A 9,003-nucleotide genomic window follows, 5' to 3' on the forward strand; every position below is an offset into this window, starting at 1 on the left:
ATGGGGTTTACCGAATCAGGATAATTCAGATAATGTCAGATAAGTTCTCAATCAAAGGATAGTGTACTAAATTTACTTTCAAATACTTCTTGTAAATGTTTAAATTTGTGGCTCTCATTGTATTGTCTTATGTGGTAAGCCCCACCCATCTGGCATCTAAGTAGGTTAAAACAAACCAGGAAATGCATTTGCAAACACAAGGTCTGGTTCAGCAATGACAAAACAGCAGCAAAGAAGATGGGATGAGAAAAAATGATGATGATGATGGGAAGAAAAAGGGGTAGAGATGGAATGCAACAATTCCCTGCCTTGAAATACCAACTGATGATAAGCCACAGCTTTTCACAACATTTAGAGACCAAACAGGCCCGGATTAACAGTGTGGTGCCCTAGGGTGACCTCACCTGAAGTGCCGCCCTCCTTCCACTTTATACGCAAAAAAGTTAAATTTACTATGGCAATAAAGATCATAAATTTACATTAAACTATACAGGCTCAACACACATACTACAGACAAATATAAGACAATGTACTAACCAACTAATTACTTTACACCATAGATTGACTTGAGCCTACAAATGCCATTTTAGGCTTTACACACAGAGCTATACTGTATCAAACTTGAATGCAACTCACATCAAAGACATCATGCTAAAAATCATTGTTTCCACCATAAATCTTCAAAGGCCTGAATGAAGACTAAATGCCAAACCATTACAGAGCATGACTAAAAAAATCATGAAACAAAAAAAAAAAAAAAAAAATCATTATAGACATCTAATGCAACTTCAGCACCACTGACAAGGCCCCACATACCACCAAATAAGGCAAGCTCAATGACTGTAGCAAGCAGTCACTTCAGGTGAGGTGATGTGACAGTGGGAACTGCAGAAGGTGAAAGGAGCAGCACATTCAGGGATGGACCTGGACTTTTGTCCAGACCAGCCCACCGCAATCGGCCGGACACCAACCATCCTTGCTGGTGATTTCACAACACAACCTATCAGCTCCGCGGCTCAGATTAAACTGTGCCTGTCATTTGATGTGAGTTTGTTTAACGTGGCCCAGTTTCCCGGTTGGGTGGAGTTTGCGTTTTTAAGCACTGTGATTGGCCCGAAGGTCCAAACACTACCCAGCCGGCAAACTTGGTGTAAAAACTAACCAAACCAGTTGTTTAAGCCACCAAAACTTGTATAACCACCGGTACTGCTCTTTTCAGAACCGGAACGCGCGTTCCGTCGTCAAATTCACTCCCGGATTGCCGTTCCAGTGCGTTCTGGCCCCATGACACCCTCTCACTCTGTTTATAGAGTAGATAGAGGCCCACCGGGAATTCTCCCGGTAGTCCCGATGGCCAGTCCATCCCTGAATGTATTGCGATGCGTCGGCTATTAGAAATTATGGTTGTTATAAGCATCACAAACCGCGCATCCAGTTCAAAGAGAAACCCCTTCCACAAGCATCAACTCGACCAGTTCATTCTTCACTCTTTTAAGTTGTGAAAAACATCGCTCACCCTTACAGTTAGTAACAGGCAGGTTAAGAAAATTCTGACTGCGGCAAACACACTTGGGAAAGTAGTTTTCAGCCTACTTTTTCGCAGCAGCTCTTTCGGTGAACGGCTTTTCTCTTCCCGCACAAAATGCTTGAACTGGACAAATTCAAATGTTATGGGGAGGCGGGGGGTGGGCACCTACACACCAATCACGATTCTTTCTCTTTATGCATACCGTATTCTTTTTTTAGTATCAAAGGTTAATTTTGGCCGTGTATGCATTCCCGCCAGAGAGTAATATATAAAGAAATTTTGACAAAACTTTTAAAGGTAGGCTATAATTGTGGTTTGAATGCTGTGATGCCCCCCCAACAAGGCAAATTGGCTGGTGCCCCCGGGCACTCGCCCGATGCCATATATGGATAATCCGGCCCAGAGACCAAAGTGAAAAGTGATTACTATGAAAGAGATTAGCCGTTTCTTGCTATACACGGACTACGCAGCTGCGCGGGGCCCGCGTGACCGCTAGGGGGCCCCGTTGCGCCACCGTATTTTTGTCTGACTATAAATGGCCACTTTTGGTAACCAAGCGTCCAAAAGGACGTATCCTTCGGGAAATGAAAAAAGAAAACGGAAGAAAGCAGAGGAAAAACAACGCTTGCAGAGCAGAGGTAAGACATATTAATTAAACGTATAACCTGTTTTTATGGGCAATGTATTTCTACCAGTCAGCGATCGGTATAAAGTTACCTGAACCACTGGATAGCTAACGTTAGCTAGGTTTACTACCTACCATACGACCCAGCTATCTAGACCTAGCTAGCTTGCTAACCCTAGTAACACGCATTTTGTTTTCAGAGCTGGCTAGGCTAGCTAACGTGATCTATGGTATCATGGTATTATTGAACCGCATCTGACCACATGTGCATACTCGCTTTATGGTCAGAATTATCGGCACGGCTACCGCCTCTGCGCACCGTGAGGGGAGAACGGTAGGCGAAGGTCCGTTCAAACATCTGGCAATTTGTTTCTGCATTATTTATCGGCAAAAAACGCATATGAAAATATGACGTGAGACTTTGCTATTAACTGATAGGGTGTTCTGGTAAATTCGGCATGTATATAATCATCCAAACAGCTCGCATTTAATAAGTGTTTCCCACAGGTTGACAATTTAGTTATGGCGGTGGTTGTTAACGAGAGGGGGATTAAGGACCCTCATGCGGGATTATCATTACAAACACACGTTTCACAGCCTACTCAAGATCCCAAGTTTCCAAATATACCAAATATGTCATGCTGGATTACAGGGAAAGATGTATAAAATAATGCACCGACATCTGGATCTTTCCATTTGATGTAATGGCGGAGCCATAAAAAAATGGCGTTTTGGGTTTGAATATTTCACTCACTTCAATGATGCGTTTAAACGAGCAGATACAGAATATGTAGGCCTATATAACATCGTCCTACAGTGTGGAAAAGGTATCTTTAAAGCTACTTAAGGGGAATTTTTTAAACTACAGTAACTATGGCAGGCCGTTTTAACATTTAATCCTTAAAATGCACTAGTCACTGAAATTAGGCAGTAGTGCTTATTTTCTAATGACTAGTCACTATTCTTCCAGTTATTAGTCACTAATGTAATTTTACCAACGAACAGGTTTTGGATTTCAACAGTATTACAATATGAGTAATAATTATGATAAAATATCTTCATTCACCTAGAAACTTTGTCTCTGCAGGAGCACTTCTGAAATACTTTGGAGGACCAGCCTCAGCACAGCCAGACTTCTCTGCTTGTCAGGGGACACCAGGTCCATCATCATCTTCCTCAGCAGACCCACAAACACCAGATGCAAGTACCTTTTGTCTGATTTGTGAAATTATTTTGCATAATATAGGCTATATTGGATTGTTATTTGTCATTTGCACTTTTATCCTGATGCTAGTGTAATTTTATAGTACTTAATTTTATGTTTATTCTTGTTCATAAGTTTATAATTTATTCAAAGCATTCTGTTTTTGAAAAAAAACAACATTTTATTTGTTCAGTATTTACAATTTGCATGTTTGTTTTGATTTTGATGTCTTAACAATGCAACTAAGTTCCTGAAATTAAAATAAATTTTTTATGTGAAAAATGCAGCATTCGGTCTGATTTATATGCATTTGGAATTTGTGTCGATGCAGATTTGATGTGTATTCATGAGTGCTTGAAATAGCGGGGGGGGGGCCCCCAAACAAGATTTTGCATAGGGCCCCCAACAAGCTAGAAACGGCTCTGTCTGAGAGCCTCGACAGCCCAGAATAGATGTGCTTCATCACCCCCTCACTCTCTCTGCATCCCCCTCTCTTTGACGATGAGCTCTCTCTAGCATACTGGTCCAGAAGGACTGGCAGCATAGCTGGGCTAAAAACGCTGTACACTGCTGATAGGATAATCTTGTTTCTCCAGCTGGTGCTAAGACGCCAGTGCGACTCTCATGTTTGTATGAATATGCTTCAACATACAGGATTACTCTCCAAACAGACTGCTTGGCAGAATCATGCAGTTTGGTGGTGCTATATACTGATTGTGCCAAAATACAAAACAAAACAAAAAATGCCCTCTGCACTTTTTGGCCATTGTTTTAGATTGGAACTGAAGACTGGGATTTTCAGGAAGTGGAGGAATTATCAGCAAGTGTGAGGATGGCCTGAATGTGTGACCATCTGTAATGGCTATTGACTAAACTTTCCCATGTGTGTTCATAATGTTATTGACAAAATAAAATAACGTAACATCCCACATTATTTTGCACTATCACTGCAGCTAACTGGCCGACTGTTTCATTGACCAGTGTAGTGAAATTGCGTGCATATGTTTTAAAGATGCAAGCAGAGCGTAACGACTTTGAATGATGAAGCTCTGAAACTCTGACTGGAGGACTCTGGTGTTGCATCAAAGATAGTATAATGATTATGCAGTTGTCAGTTAATTTTCAGCCAGTTATCAGGTTTTATACAGTATCATCCTTAGGACAGCACACCATTGATTATATTGTGTTTAAGGACATAATATAGGGTGCATTACCATGTAAGCTACCTAGCTACTCATCCAACATTTTACATACTCCAGGCAAGACTGTTAATATTCTTACAGCAATTTGATTGTATTCCATGGTGGAGTGGCCTATAAATGCAGGATAGACTGGAAGGTTTAAGCAAAGCCCGTGTTTGTCATCACCAGAAATGGATAGCCTGCTCTAGCTAATTGTCCCTTGGGAGACTGGGGTTACTAATTGACTCCAACAAGGATTCATCTTGTCTGGATGGACGGTCATTATTGGTGTGGTGTCACACTGGCAATTAGAGCCTGGGTCTGAGTTCATGAAAGGAGGCGGGTGAAAGGGTGCAGGAAGTCCAGGAAAAGTGTCCGGTCATTCCCTCACATAATAGTGCAACTGGTCTCCTAAATAAATCATAGTTGTGTGGACCATGGTACAGTAGAATCGTATATGTTGCAGATTAAAAGAAAGATAGAGAGGAAATGAGAGCGAGAGGCTCACAGCTACACTCAGTCACACAATGTCATATTGATTTATTTTGCTTTCACTCTCTCCAGACTTTGATTTTACCTCAAAATAAGTTAAGCTTTAACTATGAATGGTAGAGCAAAACACACTGAAGGGAGGTTCATTCAGCTCCACATAGTAATAACATACTGTGCCATGGATAAGTATTCGCCCCTTTGATTTTCTGCATTTTTGCACATTTTCCATACTGAATTTGGTCTCATCTTTTTTCTAGGTTTTAGTAGTTTATAGATGTATAGATATAAATAGTCTGAGAGAAAACCAAATCCACTAATTTTGGTGCTTCTCTCAATTGTTTGGTGTGCAAGGTAATCAAACACGTAATCTTCAGGTGTGAAAGTAATTGCTTTCTCCCAGTAAACTCAACTCAATTAAAGGGATAATTGTGGACACCCGATGTGGGCCAGCCCTTCCCAAAATGAATCTGACAGACTTTGGCTCTTACCATCAGAGTGAAGTTGTCAGGGCACAGGTTCTTCTTATGTCAGGTCTCTTCAATACATTTTAATGGGTCTTTAGGGTGTTGGGTGTACTCAGAATTCTGGAGTATTTTATTCCAGTTCCTGGAGTTTAAAAAAAATCACTACATGCAAAAACATAGAGGGTGTACTTCCAGTGCACTTCTATTTTTGCTATGGAACTCAATGAAGAAATTGGAAGGAAAAAAAACTACTGTAAAGTGCAATCTCTTCCCAGCAAAGAGATTTATGTCAATGTTGCAAGAATAATGTTTAATCATAATAAGCATAAGAATTTGAACAAAAATGTTTTTTTTTATTTTTTATTTTTTTTATAAAATATACAATCATAAAATGTGTCTCTGTATTGGCCTAGTTATTCTGTCCTCCTTAATATTAGTCACTTTGCTCTCAGCTATAATTCCATATTATGGTTCATCAGTTACCAATTATACTACCTACCTAGAGGCATTCAATATAAGCATTTAAGCCAAGGATCAACCTTACCAATGCTGGAGATGGTGTATTGACATCAGATGTACAGTTTCATTAATTAATACAAATAAAGAGTTTTATCCAAAGGTTATTCACCAAAATACAAAGGGAGAATCGTTGCTACAGCTTAAAAATATCAAGAACCAAATATCCTAAAAATCTTTCCAAAGACCACAACCATAAGATAAAGGATATGGAGGCATTGTTCCTCATTCAGTGAACTACATGCACAAAACAAAGCCTCTAATGAGGGCTAGCTTATCATTCATCAACCAACGTTGCAAAACACATTTCTTGGTTAAATAGTTTTAATCTTCAAGGGAGATGGCAAATGGTTTTGGCTTTGATTCTGGAAAGGCCTTCAACTACATAAACTGTATATTTATGCGACTAGTACGTTACTTGATCTCTAACTTTGCTGTACTGTACTGTAATTGCATTTCTGAGAGATAGACTGTTCCTGTTTGCCTTTGACATTATCTGTTGATTTTAATGTTAGAAGATATGAAGTAACTCTTGCATGCATAACAATGGACTGGGGGTTTGAAACTGTTAAGGTCTTGTGCATCTTGTCCAGAACAGGGCCGTGATATTCAAACACTGAAGTGATCAAAGAACTCAAATGGAGTTTCAACTAATGGAATGATTAGTTACATTGTAAATGTTTACTTGATGAAAATGTACACATTGTAATACATTCAATTAAAACACATTAGAAATCACAATGTTATTGTTGTTGTTATTATTATTAGTAGTAGAAGTAGTACTAGTAGTAGTAATAGTAGTAGTAGTATGTGATTGTTTTCACTGCTGTACTTGCTTACTTGCCATAGTTATCTAAGTAGAATAGAACACTGTCCAAACCTGTGATTTCCAAATCAACCAGTCATGAGTAAAATGTGGCGCTGTATTAAAAATTCAGCCGTGGTTAATAATGAAGAAGCAGCAGCACGTAATTTGTGATAAACTGCAACCAGTTTGGTGCTAAACTGCCTCACTTGGGATTAGAACCCACCATCTCTGGTGTGGCAAACCTATGTCTTACCAACCAAATTAAACTTAGTGATGAGTTTGTTTGTTTTTGTTTTTGGGACTGACCGACCAAGTACCTTATACTATTTGCTGTGCTGGTCGCAGCTATAAAGACTGTACAGGGTATTTCAGAACGCATATGCAAGTTTCTTCTGTAAAAATCTATAGATATTGTGCCAAAATCAAAAAGGAGATAAACTTTTGAACACAAGGTTGCAGTTGCATGTGTAAATAATGTGCTGTATACTAGTATGCACATCTAATTTAACTAGGATCTACTTCAGAGCTTTTCAATCTCCCTATTGCTTCCATCAAATGGTAAAACAGTCCAACTGATGTCTCTAGGCCTGGCACAAAACAAAACATTTGCGCCTATGCATTCATGAAACCAGCCAAGTCAGCATGCATGGCAGATGGAAGACAATGAAGGAGGCAGATGCCAAAGTTTATGTTAGTAATCTTTGCCCTTGCTGCCAATATAGATAGGCATCTTCACAATAAAAATGTCACGGTTTTGTAAAAATGTTGCCGTTTTTACCATGCCTTTTGCTGGGCCTAACAAAAACACTGGTTAGACACACAAGTTAATGATAATACTCAAGGCATTTGTCCAAGGAATACCTCTGGAATGATACATCATAATAATCCGACTGCAGCGGCTTCTATAAATACCTCCACCGTCCACCACCAGAGTAAACTTTCAAGTCTGCTTAGTTCCACTGCCTGAGTCTATTTTGGAGAGCTCTATGGGCTTAAGAAGAACTGGGTCTGAATCTGCATTGGAAGGATAGCTTAACGGGTATTCCTCTGCTCGATTCACAATGTCACAGGCCCTGTTCTGCCTCTGGGCATCCAGAATCCCACAGCTGTGCCTGGGAGGCCCTGTGTGTGTGTAAAGCCTGCACTGTAGCTTACAGGAGGCATGTGACCTCCACCTCACCTCCAAATGTACACCATTACAGGTATCCAACAACAAATTAGGTCCTTTCTTGTCTGGAATCCACTCTCTGTCCAGTTGATAAATTCTGTTATCTCTGACTGATGGATCTATGTTGACGGAGAAAATGAACCACCACACCTGAACACAAGATCCAAACTGTGTCTAAATGCATATTATATAGGACACAGGTCAAGCAGAAATTGAATAATCTCTCAAGTGTACAATGTAAACAGAAAGAAAAGGGGCCACAATGAACACAATCAATTAACAAATCCAAAAGAAGTACTACTCAGGTTGAATGGGCAGAGATGTAGGCTAAATCCTCGAGGCTTTGCATTGTTATCATTAGGGACTACACCATTACAACTAGTGACATGTGCGGTTCTCATACAATGTGAACAAGAATGCAAAGTATTTCAGTTCTAACAACAAGGGAACAGTGAATAGATCAACCTTGATTTTCTCAAAAGCCTACTAGCCTGTGAAGCATTATCAATGCAACTCTGTGCTACGGTGACATAATGAATCGTATCACCTTTTCTATTGTAGACTTGAGATAAAATACCTTGTAGAAAAGAATTGGTGTACACTGTAGAGCTACAACACCCACTTCTATATTATTGTAACACATTATTCACATTGATTGATGTGTTATTGGTCAGCTATTCTGCAGTCAGAAGAGCAATATAGGTCAGCGTTTTGCTTCCATGCAATTCAGTAGTAAACAGGCTACATATGTTGCTGCCAAGTATAGGTTACAATTTAAATTCACCAATTGCACCCTATACATATAAATAACTCATAAGGCTGTGCAGTTAAAATTTACAATCCTGCAGTGGGCTACGATGATATGTTTTTTTTTTTTTTCTTGGAATGACAATTCTTGAGCAGAATTAATTGAAAATGAATGTTTATGTTATCATATCAATAGCTGATGGCTGCAGTAGTGACAGTTCAGGGCAAACACCATCAGCGAGGCAAAGCACAGCTGTAATGAGGAGAGGG

The sequence above is a fragment of the Centroberyx gerrardi genome, chromosome 3, assembly GCF_048128805.1.
Source record: "Centroberyx gerrardi isolate f3 chromosome 3, fCenGer3.hap1.cur.20231027, whole genome shotgun sequence".
In the NCBI taxonomy this organism is placed as follows: Eukaryota; Metazoa; Chordata; class Actinopteri; order Beryciformes; family Berycidae; genus Centroberyx; species Centroberyx gerrardi.